The 25,200-nt window shown below is 33.0% G+C and overlaps 1 protein-coding gene and 1 long non-coding RNA gene across 3 annotated transcripts in view; one reads left to right on the top strand and one right to left on the bottom strand.

The window, feature by feature from the left end:
* Positions 1-11,295: 11,295 nt before the first annotated feature.
* Positions 11,296-22,704, bottom strand: LOC106029100 (uncharacterized). The gene is made up of 4 exons (XR_001202745.3): positions 22,597-22,704; positions 17,336-17,417; positions 12,431-12,557; positions 11,296-11,658 (listed from the first exon to the last, which is right to left on the bottom strand). It is a non-coding gene; the product is annotated as an uncharacterized LOC106029100 (long non-coding RNA).
* Mbnl1 (muscleblind like splicing regulator 1) overlaps positions 15,353-25,200 on the top strand; it is a 193,491-nt gene continuing 183,643 nt past the window's right edge. Inside the window, exon 1 of one of the 2 annotated variants that reach the window (XM_063249212.1) lies at positions 15,353-15,520. The gene's annotated coding sequence lies outside the window, so the exon portion shown is untranslated. The remainder of the gene's footprint in view (positions 15,521-25,200) is intronic. The other variant, XM_063249199.1, reaches the window with a different exon arrangement.

The raw sequence follows: 25,200 nt of genomic DNA on the forward strand, positions 1-25,200 counted from the left end.
ATGTTTACATCCAAGTATGATAGTTGGGAGTCAGAGGCAGGAGGATTTCCATGAGTTAGAAGCCAGCCTGGCTATATAGTGAGCTCAAGGCCAGCCTGAACTGCATAGTGAGGCCCCGTCTCCAAAACGAAACACAGAAACAAAACAAAAAGACACAATAAGTTTATAAATATAAAATAATATGGACATGAGAACATGAGGTATATAATAAATACAAAATCTTATAACTTAGAAAATTATTAAAATTTCTATAGTTTTCATAATTGCCCATAATACTGTACCTACCAATTTCTGAGGTGTCCTCTATGATTTTCTCAAAAGCTACTGTCTATATAAATGTATCATGTTCATTTATTCTGTATTTTATCGGTACATTTTAATAAAGTATACCACTTTCAACTTAAATGTGTACTTAAATCATACTTGAAATTATACTAAATTTTTTTTTAAAATCCCCAAATGTTTTAGGGTAATTCCATAGTCAAGAATTTAAGCACAGTTTATTCCCAACTTCCTCAATTTACAAATATTAAATAGAAGTCAAGAAATTTAAAATTTAAATCTAGGAAGAGTCAAAATAATAAACTAATGCCTTTATAATTTCCATGGCTTTTTAATATTTAAAAAACAAACATTTTTGTTCTCTTTTCCTGATCACAGGAATGTATATGTATGTATGCAAAAACTTTTGTTTAATCATTTGATTTTGAATATCATGATAATCTACCTCTAAATGTTTCAGAATATATCTTTTAACAAGGATGAGTTGTACAGGTAGGTAATACTATGGAACTCATATTAATTAAGAATCACATAAATCTACATTGCCCAGATATTGTTGATCTTGAATTAGATATCTTCACTGAGGCGGTGATCTCAAGATCTCATCATTATAAAGGGTCATTTTCCATCTATAATTGAAATTGTGGAGCGAAATTGTGAAATATCTATGGAGTAATATTTTTAATATTCTCACTTCTAGAAGCTTTCATCAATTGGCTTGCATATCTGTGATATTGTCTAAATTACACATTACATTGGGGTTACAAAATGGTAATTTTCTAACTCAACCTCTCCTTGTACAATTACTGGTCACATACCTCTCTAGGGAGGACCACTGTTGTTTTTCAGGCCTCCTATCCTCTGGTCAGGAACCACTAGATTACAGTTTTTCTTTGTCCAGGGATTCTTCTCTCACAGACACTCTCCTTCTTCAACATGGAAAATATTTCACTCATGAACAACAGCTATCATCTGCCCATCCCAGACATGGACAAGCCATTCATCCCCCAATTTCCCTCCTGCCCCTAAAAGCCTGAGAAATGATCTGCTCAGGGAATCAGAAAAAGGAAATAGATTGCGGGTTTGAAATAGACAACTCTACAGTTTTGTGGAACCAACAGTCAAGCCTCAGGGTTAAAGGTGAAGGAATAAATTCCTTATTAATTTATCTGCTCATTTGGGAGTTGAAAACAAACATAAAGGAAGCAGAACAAAAAGGAAAATAAACTCCTAAGTTTCAGCAAACTCTTTCAGTTTCAGCAAACTTTTAATATCTTGTCAAATTCACCACAACGACTCTTCACTCCATTTTGGTGTTGCTGTTGTTAATCGATGTAAATGCTCTGCATGCAGCCATTCTATGCATAGACATGACTGCATATAGCACTAACATAAAGTTTGTGCTGGCTGGCAGAATTCTAAGATAGTCCCCCAAATTTCCAGGCCCTGGAATACTCATAACATGTCCCATTCACTCAACCAAACACTGACACAGACACTGCTTTAAAAGATTTTGCAAACATAATTAAGATTCTAAGTAAATTGGCCTTAACAGAAGATGACTATGTGTGGACCCAAACTAAGCATATGAGCCTTTTAAATGTAAGTCTAAAGATCAGACATGGAGGAAGACAGAGATTCCATACCTCGGGGGATCTGACACGCTAGATGCTCTTCGCTACTAGGTAGAAGACTTAGTGAGTTATGTAACAAGGAATGTGACCTAGCAGCTGAGGGAGGACCAATGGAAAATTAGCAGAGAAATGGAGACCTCTGTGCCCAAGCCAAGTGGATCTGAATTCTGTCTGCAAGCTGTACAAGCTTGGACACCAAGCTTCAAAAATCTATAGCAAATCCAAATGATACTTTAATTTCAGCAGCTTAAGACCTTGACCAGAGAACCTGATAATGTTCTCTGAGAATCTTAATCCATAGAAATAAAGAGGATAAATCTGTATTATTTTCCTTTATAAAATCTATAATCATTTGAAACTTTAGAAACCGTAGAACTGTAATAGTGTTGATATATGTACAAAAATAATAAAAGGAAAGGAAAATAATGTTTTGAAATACAGCCACTATACCACTGTGACCTCTAATAAAATTAATCACTACTGCTTACTAAAAGTGATACACGAGAGATCTTAAAGCAGCAGATAATCTTTGCTATTCTGTTACATATGAAGTAGACTTTCATGAGTCATTCAGGGATGTTAACAAGAAAGTATTAACCTATAAATTTATCACCTTATCACTTATAACTATGAAGGAGTGAATTCAAACTACTAACATAAACTTTTAGATCACAACCCAATAAAATTTACGGTTTCTTTGTATTTCTGAACTTAATCAGTTAATGAATTATAATCAAATGACTAATTTGTTAGAACATGCTAAGTCATCTTGTAGTTAACTTCTTTTTTGATGAGTCTCAGCAATTTTACATAATTTCCATGACTCATCCATCTAAAAGTTTTAAATTGTGTGTCATTTGTACTACATATTACTTGTTTCTGTCAATGGTGCTTCTCTTCTTCCAGTCTCTTTTGTATCCCAACATCCATTTCAATCATGCCTTATATGTCAAGATTTGGTTCTAATTGTGTATAGAATAGAACAGCAAATGAATAAATTCTCACATATGAATTTTTTATTCTGAGCACATAAAAGATCCAGTCATATTATTTTCTGAATCTAATTTAGAATGTTATTTTCAAATTAAAAAGAAATTGGTTATTAACTTAATACTTCTGTTGTTTCTGACCCAAGGTATCTTGTGAATTCTGATTACTTGATCTTCCTCAATACAATGTCATCACAAGGGATGTTTTTGAATTACAACTACACTTCTCCCTGAAATTTCATTTGTCCAATTAACTTCCTGAAGTATTACATATCTTCCCATAAAGAGTTCTCTTATCACATGTTAGAAGTTTTCCATGGTTGTGTAGAAAGGATCGATGTAGCTTTATCATAAGTACCACTAATAATTTCTGAATCACATAATTACTGATTTTCAAGTCTCTAGAAAATTGTGGCCAGTTCTGGTTCAGAGAAAATATTTTCTATGCATTAACAACAAAAGCTATGGCAGTTACTTTAAACACAAAGCAATCACCATAGCCACAAAAGCGTGGCTCATTTTTAAAATATTTAATTCAGTAGGTCTAATTTTTTGAGTTATATATTTTTTTATAGAAGTTCTTCACATCTTAGGCTGGGAGTTTAGCTCAGAGATAGAAGCACCTGCCTGGCAAATGTGACGTTGTAAATTTGGTCCCCGGTACAAAAAAAAAAAAAAAAAAAAAAAAAAAAAAAAAAAAAAGAAGAAGAAGAAAAGTTCTTCATATTTTATCTAAATTATTAATTAGCCTGACCGTGTTTTATTAAGATATGTGTTACTGTTCAGAGTTATGCAATATTGTTCTTTTGATGGTGCTGGGGACTGAAAGTAAGGCTTTGTGTGTCTTAGGTAAGGACTTTACCACTGAGCTACACACACTTTCCATAAAAAAAATTGTCACTGAATTTATATGTATATATGTATTTTATATGTATTTTCTCAATCTGTTAATAACAAGAAGTAGGAATCCAGTTATAATAAAAATAGGAAGCTAATAGTCTACTATAATTTTATATAATTCAATATTTTTAAAAACACGATAGGTAGAAAGATACATAGATACATGCATAGACAGGGATACATACATGAATTTGGAACAATTTTTCAGTATGTTTTAATCAATTGCAATGATCATATATTATTTCCTACAACTCCCACTCATCAAAAATGTGTGTGTATATGTATTTGTGTTGTGTGTTTGTGTGTATGTATTCCTCAAGGTAAGCAAAACTGGGAAGCAAAACTGCTCTGATGCTCAAAAAACATCACTGACTGAAAAGAATATAGCCCTCATCTAGTTGGTAGAAAGGGACAAGAACTTAGTTTCCCTAGGGCCAAAAGTTTGAGTTTAATATTTTTGTGAATTTTCAGTCACTGTGAAGCACAAGTGACCTTATTTAAAGGCTAAGTAACTGAAGTAACTGTTGGTTTCTTGGAAGAACAGAAAATATTAAGGTCTAATTTCTGAATGTTTTACAACAAAATCGCACATTATAAAGTTATTCAATACAATTACTGAAGGCAGTTTGTAATGGCCAGATGGGAATCTCTACTTGCAATCAACCTTCAGAATTGGTCTTCAAATGTGAAAAAATTAATTTTATTAACAAACAGTTTCTAAAAAAAAAAAAAAAAAAAAAAGTAGAGATCAACTGCCCACTGGGAAATACCATTTCTCTTTTTCATACTTAGATTCTCACAAACTGTGATTCCCTATATTTCCAAGTATGTATCTCATATCGACTTCCAAACAAGTCAAAGACAAATGAATGAAGCCAGTGTATCATCTTATGAGAGTGTTCAACAATAAGAGCTATTGGTTGTTCTCTGGATGTCCTGTCACAAAATTGTGTCAGGGCTTTGATTTGCTGTGATGACCACTAACAGCTACAACCTAAGGGGTGGGGATAGAACTCAGCAGTATGGCAGCTGCCTGGAAAACATAAGGTTGTGAGTTTGATTTCTGGCACGCACACATACACACACACACACACACACACACATATTAGGGGGAAAAAACCCTGCAACCTAGCTTCTCTGGGAGTAGTTATGGCTTCCCTTGGGGATGTTTTTTCCTTATCTCATCCCCATTTTAAAATACATTCCTCTGTTGTAGAAATTGTATGCTGATGAAGGAAAGTTTACCTTTTTATGGTTTCAATATAGAAATAATAAAGATAGCCCTCATCTAGTTGGTAGAAAAAAAAATCTTTCATTAACTACAATGCTTCTGCTCCCAGATTTGAAATATTCTTACAGGAAAATGGTGTTTCTTACAAAAATTTTCCTGTCAGTTTAATTAAGTTATATAATAATTTGACTAAAATTGGAATGAATGTTCTAGAATGAAAAGTATTACACCTTTAAATTATTTTACATTTATGAAAAAAAGACAATGGAGTGTTGATTAGAAAAATGTAAACAAGAATTTTTTTAAGTATGTTAGATTCAAAACTAAAAATTTCTATTTTATTTTATATGCCCAAAAAGATTAAAAAGACTGTTATTTTTTTGCTTGTAATTCCCTAATTTTATTAAACAAATATTATTTTTAAAGAAATTATTATGGCACAAAGTGAAATGAAACAAAAATTAGCATTAAAGCATGTTTTTTCCTCTTGGAACTGACAGTAGATAATATAATTTTGGGAATCTGGGATTCTTATGGATTTTGTATTTGAACAGTTACCAAATCTGGACTATTATTGTATACCTAAGAAAAAATTGTACTCATTTGTGTACCCTGTATTGGACTATCTTACACTGTCTCTGCTGATGTAGACACAGAGATTTTTAAAAAGTCAGTACAATGAGGATGTTCCACGTTTCACCAGTGAAAACAAAAATGGTATTCACTGTCTTGAGGAATCCTGCTCAACATGAGATTTTTGGGCTGGGAGTGTAGCTTAGTGGAAGACAGTTGGTTTAGCATGTTCCAAGTCCTGTGTTTTGTTCAATGTACAGTACCAGAAATTAAAATAAAATGAGATTATTTATTTGACTTCCATAAATCTATCTGCCCACTTGAAAACCTGACATGTATCCTTCTGATTCTCACAAGAGAATTCTAGAAAAAGGTATTAATAACCTGAGTGAGAAACTGAGAAAGCTTTAAAGATACTGTAGCTTTCAGATTATTTTTATTGAAGCACTGATTTGTTTACATTCATTCTCTGTTCAAAGATATAAAGTATCTTCTTGTTCTGGTCAACTGTGGTGACATACACTATAATCCAAGCTGCTCAGAAAGCTGAGGCAAGAGTATCACAAATCCAAGCTCAGCCTGCACAACTTAGTGAGACATTGTCTTAAAATTTAAAAGGGAGTAAAGCTATAATTCAGTGGTAGAGCACACATAGGTTGAGTCTTCAGAATTGTAAACAAACCAAAACAAAAAACATCTTCTCAGTCTGAAACTCTATAATTTGAATCAAAGATCTGTTTCTGCTGGCTACTCTACTGTCTGTACTCTAGGATCTACACTTAGGGTTATGCTGTCCAATGCTGTTGAGCACTTGAAATATGGTAAGTATATCTCAAAATTGAATCTTTTAATTTTAAGTTAATTTTAAGTTAAGTTTACATTTAAAAGTAAAAATGATTTTCTTATATTGCTATGTATTGAAATAATTGTATTTTAACACATTGGAATAAATAAAATACTTTATTAAAATATGTTTTCCCTTTTTTTCTTTAATGTAATGAGTAGAACCTTTTAAATGATCCATGTAGTTCTCATAGTATTTCTGTTGGACAGTTCCAATTGAGGAATAAGGAAAAGCTTGCTTTTCTTGATATTTTATACTCCAAATAAAACATGGCCTCTTCTCTAGAATATATAGAGGCTCTTTTGGTTATAAATGACAGAAATCTAATTTAAACAGGTCTGCGAGGAAAACAGGAATGTGTTGGCTTAGTAAATAAACAGAAGAGAGTTACGGAGGCAGGCGTAGCTGGGTCAAGGACTCCGGTGATGTCATTGGAATTCAGTCTCTTTCTTCTTGTTCTCTTTCAGGTCTGCTTTCCCTCGTGTTGGCCTCCTTATTTTGTTGGTTCTATTATTACAGTGGTCCCTCAGCATTTCAGAGTTACATAATTATTACAGTTAAGCCAATCAAATAAAAGCAGAGCTTAAATTTTCCAGAAATAATTTTTCTGGTTTGTTTGAATCAAATATCTTTGAACCACACACTGCAGCAAAGGGAAAAGGATATAATTTATTTATCAGGCATTAATCACATAGGTACACCGTTAAACACTTGGGTAGGAAAATATTCAACAAAACCAACTGCCCGTACTATACATTTTTGCTTGTTTTGTTCTGTGCATTGAAGCCAGAACCTTGCACATATGAAGCCTATACTCTACCACTAAGTAACACCCTTATCTTTTTTATTTCCTCCTAGAGAGTATTCTCAGGACCACATTCTTTATAACGCCCTTCATTGTCTGATGCCTCTTTTTGTTGTGTTAGGGATTGAGCCCAAAGCTTTCTACACACTAAACAAGTAATGTATCACTGAGCAACACACCAGCCTTTTTTATTTTCTTCTTCAGAAGACATTTTCAGGACCATGTGTTTCACAATGCCCTTATTTTCTGATGCCTCTTTTTCTGTTTTCTCTCGTGTTTTCTTAGCATGTCAGTAGACCTCCTTGTTTATACCTTCCAAACTACATGTTCCATGAATATGGCACTCTGCCTGAACTCTGTACCTCTCTAATTTGATTCTCACCCCCAAATTCTCATGAAGGATGAGTTCTACTCATCCTTCAAATCTCAGTGAAATTATTATTTTTTAAAATACTCAATTCATCTAATCTAGGACACATATAATTTTCCACTTTTGTATTTCCTCTGAAACTGTATACCTTGCATTGTATCAAATTCAAAGCAATTTGTACAATTTGATTGCAGTATAGGGCCAGGATAGCTCTTGAGTAAAGTCTTCTTGAGGTGGTACATTCAAAAGTAACACATTCAGGTGATTTAATGAAATAATTATTCAGAGGTATAGTTAGGAGCAGGAGTAACTGAGGTGGGGGGATAGAATACCCAGAAGTTAGAAACAGTGGGCAATCCAAGCTACTGTATCTCGAAAAGCAAGGAAGAGTCATGTCACTGGAACCTTGTCAGAACCAAAGCTAAGGACAAGGAACAGATAGGAGATATACCTGTAGGTAAAGGAATGTTGCCACTTCCAAAATTGTGCCCTGCATGGAAGAAGGGGGTACATAAACTCCAAATTCTCTCTTCTCCAAGTCCTGTTACCTCCATTGGCTCACCGTAGCCAGAATGAAGAGGGTAAGAATGAAGAAATCGGCTTCTATGCCAAAGAAAGGGTGTGCAGAAGGCAAGACAAGTAACCTGTAAGGTCCATTAATTCATTCAATATTCCCAGGTCTACAATAACTCTACATATTCAGATTAAAAATATGAATAGATGAATGATTCTCCACAATTTCCCTACATGCCTTCTTGTATGAATTCATTTTTCTTAATAAACACACGAATGTAGTGTATAGAACTAGATATAATTGCATTTGTAAACATTTGCAATGTTTTCAAACAAATCCCCAGATTAGAACTTTTAGTTCAATCATTTATATCAAATTAGATTTGGAAATTATCAGCACCATACTTATCAGGGAACATGTTCTTCTTGGCCTTTTACCTATGATGTCCAATTAATCCTCAGAGCACACCAATAAAGCTGGAATTCTCATTCCCTTTTATGAATAAAGAAATTAAAGTTCATAGATTAAAGTTCATAGATATTCAATGATAATTTCCTCTTCAATTAACTAAATTCAAAAAACAGCAAAATATGAATTCTAAAATATTAAAATCATTCCTTTAACAAGCTAAAAATAAAATCAATGAACCAGAAATACTTTTATCATCACTGAACTATGCAGCTAGCAGTTGAAACATTGTTACTTCAGTAGTTTTAAAGTGGCCATTAATATGTATGACTTGAGAAAAAAGCAGAGTCTAAAACCATGAAATACTTATTTTAGTTTATTCAAAATCATTTATCTAGGACATATGCCCAATTGGTTGATACTTGTAAGTGATAAGTACATACAGGTTAATTATCCATTATAAGAATTGCTTGGGACCAGGACTGTTTCAGATTTCAGACTTTTTTTTTTTTTAGAATTTTGGGCTAATTACATGTACACAGTGAGATATCTTGAATTTATCACCCAAGTCTAAACTGAGAATTTGTCTATGTTTCATATACATCATGTTAATGTACCTAGAAGATAATTTTATGTAATACTCTATGAGCTTTCACTAAATCAGGTGAAAAATTTTCCACATGTGGCATTGTGTCCAATGCTTGAAACAGTTCTGATTTTGGGGTGTGTGTGTGTGTGTGTGTGTGTGTGTGTGTGTGTGTGTGTATGTGTGTGGTTTTTTGTTTGTAGTTTTTTTGGGTTTTTTTGGCTACTGGGGATCGAACTCATGACCTCATGCTTGCCAGGCAGGTGCTTATGCCACTGAGCAGCCCCCAACAGTTCTAATTTTGAAACATTTCAGATTGCAGATAACCAGTTTAGAAATGTTCAGCTAGTAATAACAAAAATTTTAAAATTATAAATATTGGAATAATGATATGTATGTATGAAAAATGGAAAAAAACAAAAAGCTCTTGCAAATTACATGATTTTTGAAAATTCTTTGGCAAGGTATTTTCAAAGTTCTAAATGTAAATAATGATTTACTATGTTACTGTCTCTGTTGAAACAGCCTTTCATAAGAAAATACTGCCTAGTTTTTATTTGGAAAGATATTATTATATTTAGTAGACTTATTAATCTTAAATTGCAATGTCTATAAAATTATTAATATTATAAATTATAGAAGTTATTGTAATGTTAGAAAATTCCTGATAACAGTTTAAATATTTTTGCAGTGATACGTTGCTTGGCAGAGAAAGGAAACTGACAGTTTATTGCCTAAGCAAGTTTTTTCTAATACTAATGATAACCCAATAGTAATCAGCAGTGTTAAGGTTTGGTTGTGGTCTCAAAAAATCCTGGGTCACTAAAAAAGCCACAGTCCATTACAGATGTGTGGATTTTAGGTATGGGACAGGAAATACACAAAATGAGTCGGGTTATCTTGTGACAGAAAGCAAGGATATTACCAAATATTAGGGTCATCTGTAAAGATACATGTCTTAGTTACTTTTCTTATAAGTTCAAGGAGGAAAGGTTTATTTGGCTCACAGTTTGTTGAAGCTTCAGTCCATAATCAACTGGCTCCAAGGCAGGACGGTGTGGCAGACAGGCACTATATAAGGGAATCTGTTCATGGTGAGAAGAAGATAGCAAAACAAACAAGGGCTACACCACAGCTCTTTCTATCCCTTATTTATTATCCAGGCTACTTTGGGCCGATAGCCCTCACAGCTTCAATCCCAGTGCCTTTGAACTTAGCATTCATCATGAATCAATTCCCCATTATACACTGTACCTCCAGCTGCCTCTGAAAACTTGCCATCCATCACTGCACAAAGCTTTGGAGGGACATGTAGACACAACCCATAACACCATAGTTAGTACTCAACAAGAAAGGTCCCAAAAAGTACAAAGGGAAATTGGGACACCATAAAAAAGAAAAAAAAAAAAAAAAAAAAAAAAACACACACACACACACATTTAAAAAGAATGTTTGCAATGTACTGAAGCAAAATGTATTTTTAACCCTAGAAATCAATAAGAAGCAAACAATTACATTTGTACAAGCAGATGTCAGGGATGAATGGACAGGAAATTCACAAAACAGGAAATATAAAATGGACACTACATTAAACATGTTCGATCTCCAATTTAATCACCAAATTTTTACCTTTCAGATTGGTGAAATTTAAAGATTTGTTTATATCAAATATTGGTAATAGCTTGTAAAACCAGGAAATATTGGATATTTAAACTGGTTAAACTTTGTAGCATTCAGTAACTACAATTAACATTTTAAATGTATCACAACTCTAGTCTTCAGATACTACTTTTTTGTGCCCATCTTAAGAGAAAGAATTGTTAAAATGTCTTTGTTATGCATTATTGATCACATGGTTTTGAATTGCAAAAAAGTAAAATTCAATCAGTGGGGAAATTAGATATACATAAAGTAGTTTAAAGTAAATTCTTAGTAGTACCTTCAAGTTGCACATCTAAAAAAAGACAATGAAAAACACAACAAAATTTTATTTACATTAATATTCCACAAAAATATTTAATTCTTCAGGTAATAGGTATTTTATTCTTCATATTTTGTCACATATGTGATTTCATACGAAACAGGTCCGTAAAAATATACAAACTTACTATACTTCTTATAGGAAAATCGCATTAGAGAGAGATAGAATGGACACTAACTTTAGCATTATTTTATTTTATTTTATTTATTTATTTAGACACTGGAAATTGAACTTAAGACCTTGTACTTGCCAGGCAGGCGCTGTTCCACTGAGCTATATCCCTGGCCCTTTAGCATTATTTTTTATACTATAAACTATGAATAAGGTCTTTGTTTTTGTTTTATAATTTTTCAGTAACCCTCTTACATGGCCATCAAAGGCATTATCCCTCCTCACTGGTGAGGAGGCAGTTGCTGACTTGCTTGATGTTGAAAAAGCAATTCAGGGTGACCTTGAAGCCTCTTTGCAGATGCTGTTCTCTGGATCACAAAGCAAAATGATCTTTCATTTTGCACTGGTCAGGATATCTCCGGGGAGATAGCTGTGTAGAAGAGAGAAATTTAGCAGACATTTATACTTGCTAACTGAAACCATGAAAGTATTCTGAGGAGATGGTGGGTCAGGAGGGCAGATAGAATCCTGAAAAGGGGGAATAATCACCAGAGCCGTGTAATTAAAGACTTCTGTAAGAAAATTAGACAGCAAGTTGACATATAGGCAGAAAGCAAAAATGAAGTCAAGAACTAAAGTTCCTTCCAGAAGAAAGAAATGGTTAGCAGCAGATATGCGCTGAAAAAGGTCTTATGACAGGGCTTGGAGGTATCATTTTGATTTGGTAGCGCAAAGAGAATTTGGCGCGAAAGTTATAGTGAGTAGTGGGGGGGGGGACCCTAATGCAAAATGGAGAAGTGTGAAGCAAAGAGGTGGATTTAAATAGAATGGCAGTTCCTCCAAATACGAAATATAAAATTACCATATGACCCCATTGCATGTGTGGGTACACATCCAGAAGTAAAACCAGGAATGTATACCAGTATGTGTGCATTCATGTTTATAGCAATGTTATTCACAATAGCCTAAAGTCAAAACAATCCAACTGACCAGTATAGGTGAATTCGTAAGAAAAATACAACATATACACAAGTGAGCACTATTCAGCCTTGAGGGAAATTCTGGCACATGCTAGGGTCTTGACCCTGAAACAAGGGGACAGATGTGATTCTATGCAGTACTAGAATAGTCAAATTCACAAAGGCAAAAAATACAGTGGTAGTTGTTATAGTTTTCTCTAAGATGTCCCTCTAAAGGCTTACTGTCTGGAAAGTTTGGTCCCAATGCAGCAACATTCATAGGTGGAACTTCTGGAAACTGATCAGATTGTAGGGGCTTTAACTCCAACAAGAGATGAATCCATTGATCACTTCAGAGCTGCATTGAAACCTAGTTAAAAGGAACACCAGTAACCAGGGTGTGACTTTAGGGATGGTATCTTGTCCTGTTCTTTTACTCTTTGGCTCTCTCCTCTTTTTCCTGGTTTCTGTGAGCTGAGCAACCTTCAACCACAATGTCTTCTGCCATGATGTTTCCCTTGCCAGAGACCCACAGCAATGGAGACAGAAAAGCATGGGACTGAAACCATGATGCAAAATAAACTTTCCTTCTTCAGGTAGATTTTCTCAAGTATTTTGTCACAGTAACAAGAAGCTGACTAACTTAGTAGTCAGTATAAGTGAAGGGAGGAACAGGAGTTGCTACATAAGGAGCACTTAATATTAGTCCAGAAGGATGAGAAACTTCTGGAAATGGATTGTCACACTAAAAGCACAATAATATGAAAGTACTTAAGACCTCAGAACTCTGTATTTACACATAGTTAAAATGATAAATTTTGTTATATATATTCTAAAATACCCACCAAAAAAGATATGAGGACTTTAATGGAATCAACATTGAATGTTTTCTCAAAAAGCTCAGAAGAAAAATAAATGGGGCAAGTCAGCGGAGATAGAAGAAACCTAAAGATAGAAAAAACTGAGCAATATTTACCATTGACAAGTGATCATCAAAGAAGCAGAGATATACATCCACCATTCAGGTAAAAGGAACACAAATATTAAACAAGCATATTAAAATTATAACCATTCACCTTGAACAGCTGGGCACATGTTCTAGGACACCCCAGTGGAGATCAGAAGCTGAACAGTAATAAACTCTATAAATATTATGTTGATTTTCTTTTTTGTTCTTATCTGGATTTTAATCTCCACCTATATATTGTTTTCCTATTAAGACATTTGCCTTTTTCCTTTCAAAGAAGCATTTTTCCAACTTCATTTTGGCATATTGGAGTTGTCATCTTCACTGCACCCTTGGGAGACTACTAAGTAAAATAAGGATTATTTAAACACAAGTACAGCATCTGTGACAGTGCATCTGCTATCTAAGTTGGTTAAATAATTCAGGGATGAATAGTGTACAGAGGATGAAGGGATCGTTCATATGCTGTATGATGCAGATGGCACAATATCTCATTATATGGGTTGCAATACTGTGCAACTTAAATATTATTTCTGTAATTTCCTATTAAATGTTTTCAGACTGTGGTTGTCCACTTGTAAATAAAATCTCAGAAAGGCATGACAAACAGAAGAGGATACTATGATACCAACACGGGTACTAAGGGTTATACTTCTATAAGTAAGAATACTCATATGCAATACTACCTCAATTTTTATCTAAACACATACTATAAGTAACCGTAATCACATCAATAGATTTTTTCAAGGATTTTTGAACAACTATCTAATTAAATAATTCAAACGATATTGTTGACACTTTTTTTATTTTTGTAGTTGTGCCTTATATTTATTTTGTTGCTTTCTTTTTATAGTGTTTTCAGGGGAGCAGTTTTCTTAGTTTGTCTTAGTGGTATTTAACTCCTGTCAATCCACATTAAATATGAGTCTAGGTAGAGTGAATTTCTGTTTTTAGTCATTCCTTAATCTACTGCCCTTTTTGGATATATGGTTAAATAAAAAGTAAAGAATGCCATATCCTGGTAGCATGTCAGTTTGTATGAATGCTGGTATAAATACTATGCTACACTTGCAATCCACCTCGTTCCACTTCCCCAGTGAGCAAGAAGGGGAGGGGCTATGAGGAGGAACTGCTATCAGTTGGCCAAGCTTTTTAGCTTTGATATCTGATGACTTGGACCTAGGAAAAAGATATATCTACATGGGGAAAGATGTAGACAGAAAGGGTAAGGAAGGGATTGAGAGAGACAGAGACAAAGATGGAGGTTGACAATATCTTCTTTGTTCAAGGGTTTTGTTTCCAGTACCATCTTGAGATTAACCCAGGGTCTTTGTACTGAGCTATATATCTAGCTCATATTGTGTTTTTTAGTCTTGAGACAGGATCTTGGTAAGTTTTCCAGACTGTGCTCTAACTTGTGGTCCTCCTTCGTTGTTTTCCTAGAATGTTGGGATACTGGCAAGTACCACCCTATCTGTCTTTACAACTGTATTATTCTGTTTTCAAGCATTCTCTCCACTGGCCAGTAAATATTTTCATTTTGTGTTCTAACCTATAAGAAACTTAACTGATAAATGCTCAGTATTGCATGATCTGCACCTGTTTTTTCACTCTTGCGGCTGAAGTTGTGAGAGATTATGAAGAAGTAACAGTTTCAGTTTTGCAATGCTTTATCTATATGCAACAGACAAGTCTTCATGAGAAAGGAAGTTTAAGACTTATAGGTAAAAAAAAAAACACCCACCCCAAATTCCAGGAAAACGTCTATTTACTAAAGTTGGCTTCTCAAGTTGGTCTCTCTGTCTCTCTCTCTCTCTCTCTCTCTCTCTCTCTCTCTGCTTACAAGATTCTTAGAGGCAAAGCAGCACTTAGCTCATACTCTAAGACATTTAGATTAGTCACATAAGAACAAGTTTATTCCCAATGTCAGTTCCACAATTTTCTTCTGCATATCACAATATTTTCTGATTTTCTATGATTATCATTTAGCCTCATAGGAGAAATTTCCTGAGGTAAATGAACAATATTTAATAAGGCAAAGGTTTTAATAACTCATTTTCTAAAAATTCCTTAACATATGAATATGTACATGCATTCGCTTTTATAGAGAGATGGACACAGATTACAGAGACTTATTTCTGTGACTCCAAGTGAAAGTTTTGTCAATAATTTGCTATTCTGAGTAGAATATATAAAGCATAATGACAGGCGTTTCACAACTTCCTCTTTTGGTGGACTATCCTTTTGTAGAGGAAGAAATAATGAACTAAAGAAGACAGTAGCATAAAGAATAGAACTCTTTGAGGTGCTGATAGACTAATTCCACCAAAGAAGCAGCTTATCAATCTACTACAATAAACATAGAGGTAAGAAAAAAATGTTAATTGCTATTTTCTATTTTATTATTTGTATTGCTTTAAATCAACAATTTAAATGCTGCCCAGTTTACACAATCAAGTATGTAAAATTGATCTTTCTCTCAAGTTAGAAATATTAAATACTTTAAATGAAAAAGTTTAATAAACTTAAAAAGATTTAATTTCGCACAAAACCTTTTAAAAGGCTAAAAATATTAGTTTATGACTCTCCAGATTATTTTACCTGAAAAAATAAAACATCTTTTTCTCTTACATGTGTGTGATTTTGCACACAACTTAATGCAGGAGAAATTTTAGAACTAATAAAGTGTGATAGCTTTTTTTCTTTCCCTACATCCAGTTGACTTCAAATATGTGTAAATTTCGTCAAACATTTCTCTTACTCATTTTGCATATTACTGGTTCAATACTCTCCTCCCAAATTCTTCACATTTGTTTTTATCCTTGTGAAAACATATTATTTAAAGGGTAACATGTCAGTACTATTTTCATATTATCACATTATGATATGTATATTTTTAAAAGGTAATATGTAGTATAGATATTATGATTTTAAAATATGAATAACTAAGCCAAATATTATAAATTCATTGTTTTGCTAATAAGCTTAATCAATTGAACTTAGTAGAAATTAAGCTAGACTAAAACTGACCTTATTAGCAATATTCTAAAATACTCTAGACCCAGCAGAAACATTTTTCTTATTTGTGCAAATCAAGAACAACGCCTACACATGTTATCAGTCTCTTAATTGTATTCAACATATGACAATGATTAATCTTCCTTTTAAAAATTGTTGATTTATCTATATTTCACTGAAACCATTATGCAGTATTTAATATAGCTTTAAATAAAGAAAATTCAGTTAAGTAAACTGTTTTTACATAAATATATACATATGCAAATGTATATGAGTTTTGATAGTTTTTGAGCAAACTTTCCTTCTTGACAGCCATTTTGGGAAGGTAATCCATGATCACATTTGTTATAAGACTTGTTATTGTAAATATCCTAAGTAAGGTATTTAAATGCTGATTTAATTTATTTACTTTTTTAATTCTGCTGACTTCACGGCTGTCAGTAAATAAAGCCCATGGTATTGCACTTCATAAATTTTGGTAAACATTGGTGCCATGCTAGCTGGTAGAGTACCTGGTTCCTACTTATTTCTTAAAATTATTTTCATATATCGTGCTACAACAGTAGTTGTCATCTTTTGATTATAGAGGAAAAAAGAAAGCAGATTGCTAGTGCTGCAAAGTCAGAAAAACTGTAGATGTAGGTTGCACATTTTTAACTAAATCATATTTTTAAAATTCAGGTAATAATTATGAGAAATTCATTTAAATTTTGCCGCTTCATGTTTTTTGTATTACATATTATTTAAAGACTACGTCCATCAGAGATTGACTGCATTGACTTAAAAATTCCATTTTTTATAACCTTTGTTATTCTAAATCATGTTTTTAAAGTGTTCAACATTTTTGTGTGAGAGATTTTGATGTCATGAACTATTAACAGCCATGTGTACATTGTTCATAGAGTGTGGCATTTTACTAAATAGTAGGTAGCAGTCCTGAAAAAACATAGCAAAGTTAATTTAATCTAAATTGATCCCTTTTGTAACTGAAAAGAGTGAGAGAAATTTAAGCAATAAAGAAAATACTAACATGCTGACAAGATAGGTTTGTTGTTATTGTTGCTGAGATGAATGAATAGCCTAGTTGTAGATTACATAAAATACATTTAGAATTTTTCTCTTTGGAGGAAAATCTATTAGAGAAGATAAAAATGAAAGCTTACCTGTCTGAATTTCCACAATACATAGAGATTCTTAAAGGGACATTCTTGTTAACATGAGCTGTGCTACTTTTTTTCTTGGATACTGCCATTAAAAAAAAAAAAAAAAAAAGCATTTAGAACCTTCCTCCAATCCAAAATTATTATTATAAACATAGTAAATGCTTTATTGATAGAGAGCAAATTTTGACATTTGAACTGTAAACACAAATTCTGCTATATTTCATTAGATTATACTTATGCAATATAATTAGCTAGTTTTTTTTTTTTTTTTCACTGAACCTAATAAAACTAAAAATAGTTGACTGCTCTCTAGCGTTGTGAAGTTTGGTCTCTGTTGTAATAAGACATGGCCAATTTTGTGACACATGGCTGATCTTCCTGGGGATCTGTAGCTATTGATACCCAAAGTCAATCTCTTTAATTTCACAGTGAGTATACACCATCTCCTCCTTCCAAAGTGACTTTCTTTCTCAGAGCTGAAGAAAAAGATATGCTTAAACAGAACTCTATCACATTCTGCTGAGCAGACAGCTATCTTTGAAGTAACAATTTCACTTGGGAACAGCAATGCTATTTGTTTTTCTTTCTGACTGGACTTTCAAAAGAAGAGTAAAACATTTAATTTTTCCTTGGTTGTTGTGGGTTTTTTCTCTCTACTTGAATCATTTTCCCATTTGCAAGAATACAGAGAAGAAAGTTGGTAACCTGAAAGAAAGATTATGGTTCAATGCAAACTAAGACGCATGGCATGTTTTGAATTAAACATCAACAATCCTTTAAATCTAAAGAAGGTGAATTTTCTAGTTATCTAAAAAGAAACTTTGTATCCTATATCTGTGGGCCCTGTATTTATTTGTAATGGGTATGGCTTCCAGTAAGTGCCACATGTAACATAGTCATATTTATGATGTTAAAATATGCACCAAATAAATGGGAAAATTACTATGTTCACAAAAATATTATGATAATTCTTTGTGAGAGCTCATTTCCATACAGAAAATAATTTTTACAATTATGAAAATTAAGAAAAGCTGTTTTATACTTCTAATTGTTTACATTTTTAAAAATAATAAAATTCTATTTAATCTATACACTTGAATTGTAGGAAATAATATTCCTTGTTAAGTATTTAATCTTTACAATATAAATTATTTGTTGAGAATTATTATTATGTTTCATTTTTATCACTTGACACTGTTTTATCACTGACAGTGTTGATTGTGTTTTTTAGTGAACTAAAACACTAAAAAACCTAAAATTTGGGTTTAATGTTTCCAAAATGTCTTCTAGTTTCCTATTTCATCATTGTGCATATATACCAAGACAGATTTTAGCTGGTTATATTGGTGTAGATTTGTAATCCTAGCTACGTGAAAGGCTGATGCAGGAATATTTCAATTATGCGTTTAGCCAGAGCAATTTAGTTAAGGCCAGTCTCAAAGTAAAAAAATACAAAATGACTGGGAATGTATTTCAGTGGCAGACCATTTGCCTAGTTGCTGTGAGGCTCTAAACTCACCCATCTTACCTCACCCACATATAAAAGTTGTAGTAGTTAATGTTATATTTAACAGCTTTCTTATCCTTAATATCACTGGGAAATATAGCAGATTTGTATATTCAAATCCAAGTTTATGAGGAAATGATAAATTAATATTGGAACTACATAAGTCAGATCAGAAATCAGAGTAGCCTCCTGGTGTTGTTATATGAACTAACACAAAATTTACACAGTTAATTATTATTTTAGTTCACAGATTTGTCACTATAAGCCTGTAGGGTTTTTTTTCAATGTGTAGTAGTTATTATATTCTCAAAATTCTTTTCACCTTGGAAAGAAAAATAGTACTATGATTTTTGAAGATTATCCCAGTAGTTTGTTTAGATTTTGAAGACAAAATAAATTAGTGTAACTTTATGAGTATATCTTATTTCATTTTAGTTTCACTTTGCACAAGAAAAAAATGTTCAGCAGCTTGCCTTAGTGCTTTGTTGTGATTAACAGATCTAAATTAGAAGAGAAACAAAAACACTTTATGCAAGTAGGCTGCTTTCTGGATAAAATCGTAAATCTGATGACAATAATTTTTTTTAAATGCTCACCAGATATTCCTGATGCTTTCAAGTTTTCTATTAAAAAATTATTTTAAGTTCAAAAATTGTAAAACTAAATTAGTTTAACAGAGACCTGTATAGCCTTACTCAGGTTTGTTTAGTCTTAATGCTGCCCCATTCAAATCATAATTTGCTCATGTGTTCCCCTAATCTCTTTCTTTCTATTACCATATATTTATATAATTATATTTGTGGTTTTTATATATATGTAGTATATATAAAAAACCACTTGAAAATAAGTTACTTATTCTTATATAACAGTTATATTCATTTGTTTATAAGTTTCATTGATATACTACTTTTATCTAATATTTGTTAATATTCTCAGTTTGGGTATTTAATTATAAACTTTATAACATTTTCCCTCTAATAAATTTAGAGTCAATTGGCACATTTAGTTGTATTTTCTTTTTGAATTTCTTTTTAACTGACATGTAAAATTGTGTAATTTATTTTACACAATTATTTAGAAACATCTAAATTGTCAAATGGCTAATTTGAGTTAATAAGTATGTACAGTATCCTTTATATTTATTTTTATTTGTGATGAGAACACTTAGAATTTATTCTCTTAGTAAGTTTAAAGAACACCACCCAATGTTATTAACTGTAGTCAACAAAAGGTACAGTAGATCTCTTGAAACTCATGTCTGTTTAGTTTCTTTTATTCTACTATATTTCTATAAAATTTCTTTATTTTAAGAAATTAAGGTTGTTAAAGAGCATAACCTATCCCCAACACTTTTTTATTTTCTTTAAAAACTTTGTTAGTTTAAATTTATTTTTACTGATACCTATAAAATGTAACAATTGTACTTATTTATGGGGTACCTGTGATGTTCAGATAGAACATTATGTAATTATGTAATGTTCAAATAAAGGTCAATATATGTATCGCCTCAAATATTTATCATTTCTTTATGGTAAAAACATTAAAAATATTTTCTTTGCTACTTAGGTTGGCATTTATTTTCTGTTTCTTTTTCTGGTAACACTGATGATTGATTCCAAGTCTTTGTACATAATAGGCAAGTGCCCTACCACTAAACTACCCAGCACAACTTTTGAATTACAGAATATATTGTTGTATATAGTATTTTTTCATTTTACTGGCACATTTCTTCCTTGGTATTTGTGATATGTTTAGTTAGAGTGTGATTATGCAATTTCTACTGGAATACTACCTAAGTGATGTTGTTTTCTTATATTAACATATGTAGAACCACATGACGCTCATCTGTCTCACTCATATGATGTTAATTTTTGTAGCCTTATCAAGGTGGTGCTTCCTTACTGCACTGTATAATGTGGACTCATCATCTAAAATTCCCCATTATTTAATGTTCACATTCACTGATGCTCTCCTCTAGTGCAGTCTTTACAGATTACAGAGTTGATTCCTCAAAGGCATTTCCTCCACTTTACACAAGTCTTCCCCATTCGCTACAAGCAAAAGAAATCCTTTCTCTTACATTTATTTAACTATACATTGATCTAGTCTTCTGGCTGTTTCTAGTGTTGACTCATGAACTTACATTTTTTCAGTGACTTATAATTCTTTCCTGATTTAATCATTTTGGTGTGAAATTGTCCACATTTGGCTGCAAGATTTCCTTCATTCTGGCTTCTGTGTCCATGTAGCATTTACCCATCGCGTTACTGAGAGCTCTTTTAGCACAGAAAGATGTTCTATGATACATGTCTAATATAAATATTAGACAACTTTGACATCTCCAGTTTCAACCAATTCTCACAGGGGTTTTCCTTGCTCTTCTCTGTACTATATTTGGATGCCTGTTCTTTCACAATATGAGCCTTGGATCCTAACAACATTAATGTGTTTACACATTTGCTCAAGTCTGTAATATGTCTAAAACAATTATATAATTGTTTACTCAAACCCCTACAATAAACTACTCTGCTGAACAAGCATTTAGGGTTTATCTGTACTTCTTCCCCAACTCAGCCTACTCCAAATACTTTGTTTATAAACTACTTGCTTAAGTTCCTACTTTTACTCCTCCTTCCTTTTGTCCTTCACACTCTTACTTTCCATTCAGGGTAACCATTGCATTGTTATTTAAATACAATTAACTTGTTTCTTTTTATTTCAGACTCTTTTTCCTTTACCTTACCATTGGTTTAAGTAGATTAATTTAATTTAAATCCTTTTTTTTCTAAGCAATAGACATCAAGTACTACTTGACCTAGCCATTTCTATTAAACCTGATTTGTCCTATTCAAATGTTATTGATTTAATTCATAAATATCTGCTGCAATTATTGATTAAACATTCATCTTTGTATTTTAAATTCTAATCAACTTACATTTAACCTGAAGTCAAATTATTCCATTTGATATTTCAAAATCTTTGATATTCTTACAACTTTGGAATAAAAAGTACTTATTTATTGTTACAGTGATACTTAGTAAATTCTATGGATTTATCATTCCAGAGGCTTTTTAAATTATGTGTACATACAGCATACTTAGAGAAGCTTAATTACATAAGAAAATAAGAAAAGAAACCATGATCTTGTGCATCCTACAAATATTGGAAAACTACTCACCCTTTTGTATGTAATTCTAAAATATTTCTGCTTTCCTTTCCCACATTCTACTCCAGTACTCATAACCGTACATATACCCAAATATTTGTGGCAGGAAGAGAAAGTGGGTCAGTAGCAGAAGATTCATTTTCAAGTTCAGCTTTATCACTGACTATGAATCTTGAATAAGTTACTTCTCTCTTCCAGTATCCAGCCCCATGTCTTTAAGTCATAATAAAAAGCCATACTTTCTTCACCTGCCAATTTCTGAACTCATAACCATTAAACCCGCTCACTCAGATGTTAATAAGCCCTTAAATTCAACGTTTCCCAAATTAAACTTTTCATTTCCTCTGCTCTGTGTCTGATCTTCTATCAGTGAATAAAATAGAGAAATACAAATTTTTATTTAATTATTCACTTTATTTTCTCAAGGCTCTGTTTTCTTCACTTTTTATTCCTCCTATCAGCAGGAATATTCTATATCCACAGTATATCCAATGCTGATCAGACTCTATGCTTTTGCATTTTGAGCACAACATAAGACTCTGTCATCCCTGGTCTTTCTGGAGCTTCCTAAGAAAACTCTTTTCTTACCTTTGCATCCCTGCCGATTGATGTTTTAACACATAAATCAAATCACAAGACTCCTTGCTCACAGTTCTCCAGATGCTGTCTATTTTAATTAGGTAAGTTTCAAACTGTTCAGTGTGGTTGTGGCTTGGTCTCTGCCTACATGCCCCCCTCACATCCTGCTCCCATTTCCTCTTTCATCTTTTCTCATTGCAGAGTCCTGACTCCGTCCCTCACTTTGCCCCCAGAGTATCCCAAGCTTTTCCCTCCCCAGGACGAGGTCTGTGCTTTTTCCTCGTTTTTAGGCATGCTCTTTCCACACCTCTGTGATGTGATACTTTCCTTATTCAGTTCTCCACAGTTGTCTTCCATGAGCAGCTACATTTCAAAGGAAGTATCTGCAACCCAGTCACTCTACTATTTTGCCCTAATTTTATTTTTATTATACTTAACACTATACTTTTTATTCAATAATTTTTATTTCTGTTCTTCTTACTGTATAGCAAATTTCATAAGGACAGAAAGTTGTGTTTTCCCTGCTGCACCCTCAGTTTGTGGCAAAATGCATGAGGCATGATATGTGCTCAATAAATAGTGATGATTACTCCAGGCCTCAACATTTCTGAGTTCTTATATGCAACTAAAATGGACAAAATAAACATATCTCTAGGCTGTCTTGAAGAAGCCTCAGTTAGGGTAGTGCTCTAAACTGCCATACTATTGTCAGGTGGAGAAACTTCTGCTCAAGTTGAATCAAAGGAACTGAAACCAAAATGAGGCCTCTGGAGACTGCAAGAAGATCAAGAAGTTCTCTTTTTTCTTTGATGTCTCTTTTCCAGAGAGCTAAAAAGAGATGTTCACAGTGGCTGCCACCAACATTTTAGAATGCTGGAGGCAGAAGATCTGCATTGCTTGCCCCATTGTCTTTGTGCTTGTTGTGCCCCTGCCCTGCCCACCAGGAAAAATGTGTACCCACTCTTCTTTGCAGATAGAGGTCATTGTTTTCCCCAAGCTAGGTGGAAGGGCTATTTCTTCCCAAAATTCTTTCCTGGTTAAGCACTGGCTTATGCTGTCCTAACATCTATACATAGGGTTCATATATTATTCTGCAATTGTTTTCTAGACCTAAATTTTTATTTTGAAATGGATTATAAGGCTATCCTAGCAACATTAGTTTTCTTGTTCATAGAAAACATCAAAGTCAAATAAATAAACATATAACTTAGTTACTGAGATTATTAGGTTCTGATAATAATGCTGCTATAATAATCACAACGGTTTTACTAATGTGTATTGTACATCTTTTTATATAATCGCATGTTAGGCTCTTCACATGATTAAATTAATACCTTCAACAATCCTGTGAAATGAGAAGTATTATGCCCAATTTTTTGATTTCAGGAAAAAAAACCCAGAAGTTTAGAAAGTGAGTAGCTTGATAAAGATAACTTATCCTCATACATCTATATTGGATCTTCATCATGTTATAACACTGCCTCCACTAATTATTTTTCTGAGAAACAAAGTAGGCAAATTTGAAGTTTAGATACAGGTAAAAAATTTCAGAATTTATGGTGCATCTCTGAACCAGAAAAAAGTCTTAGAGTCTTAAAGATGAAATACTAAAAGAAGTAGACTGTTAGCTACAACCTAAGAAACTGTGTCAGGTGTCACATGGATAAATAAGTGAAAATTCTACTCCTGAAGCAGTGCTGCAAGCCTTTTTGTAGGAAGCGACAGTTAGATGGAGAAAACCTAGGATAAGCAAAGCTCAAGAGGCTTGAGACAAAATCAAAGAAATGAAAACTTGTTTTGATATTACATGAATGTAATACAGCGCATATTTTCCACTCTATGTCTTCCTCTAAGAAGTACTTGATAACCCTGACTTTGTGGTTGTCTTCAGGATGTGGGTTATGTGAAGAGGATCTTAACTCTAGAGAAAAGCTTCTGTTTTCATTTTGAGGAGAATTTATTCATGTATCAAGCATAACACACTGGGCACTGTTCTACATGTTGGGATGTATTGATGGATTAGCTATAAATAAAGAGCAAAATAAAAGACAGATCATAGGAATTAGGGAGTTTGTTTTTTAAGGAAAACAAAAGATGGAAGGAAGGTAAAGAGGGAAGAGACTAGAGCAAAAAAAAAGAGAACTGAAGAAAATAAAATGAAATAGAGCTTTTGCAAATGGGAAGGAAAACAAGAGTTGGAGTAGGGAGATGGCAAGGGAAGGGGATAATAAAAGAATAAAGATATGTTAAAAATAGATATAAATGCCCCCAAACCATAATGCAATCATTATGTCCTGCAAACACATAATAATAAATGAAGAAATTCCCTCAAGGAATCCAAAGGGGAGAGACATTGAGTAAACCAGTAATCAAAATACATTTCAAAGGGAATTTCAAGTAGTATTAATGATGAAAAAGTATTCAGCAAATTGAAAGGATGAAGAGACAAAGGGGATAGGTTTTCACCTAAGTGGCCTCCCTAAGTGAGCTCTCTAAAAGGGTGATGCTTACAGCCAGACCTAAAGGATATGAAGATTGAGTGCCATGCAGAAGACTGGGATGAGTGGGGAAGAAAGAGTGGTTATCAAGAGCAGGGGCAGGAGTAAACTGGCA

This window comes from Cavia porcellus, unplaced genomic scaffold (genome assembly GCF_034190915.1).
Source record: "Cavia porcellus strain 051 isolate PalLab524CR breed Dunkin Hartley unplaced genomic scaffold, mCavPor4.1 scaffold_5, whole genome shotgun sequence".
In the NCBI taxonomy this organism is placed as follows: domain Eukaryota; kingdom Metazoa; phylum Chordata; class Mammalia; order Rodentia; family Caviidae; genus Cavia; species Cavia porcellus.